Below are 237 nucleotides of genomic sequence, written 5' to 3' on the forward strand. Positions count from 1 at the left end.
GATTATCACCATTGTTATCGGGAATATAACCCCCTCGCAGTCATCGAGATCGTCTGACCTCATTCCGGAGAGAGGTCATGTGCATGACAACTCGGCTATCTTCGCTGACCTTATGAGCGATAAGGAAGATCTTAAGAGTGAAGAGGAGGATGTATCGTCGAGTAGTCACGTTCTTTCTCCGGTGAGATCTTTTGGATTGACACATATCTCGGGTGAGACAATAAAATAGGTGTAATG

This window comes from Penaeus monodon, chromosome 19 (genome assembly GCF_015228065.2).
Source record: "Penaeus monodon isolate SGIC_2016 chromosome 19, NSTDA_Pmon_1, whole genome shotgun sequence".
NCBI classification, from domain to species: Eukaryota; Metazoa; Arthropoda; class Malacostraca; order Decapoda; family Penaeidae; genus Penaeus; species Penaeus monodon.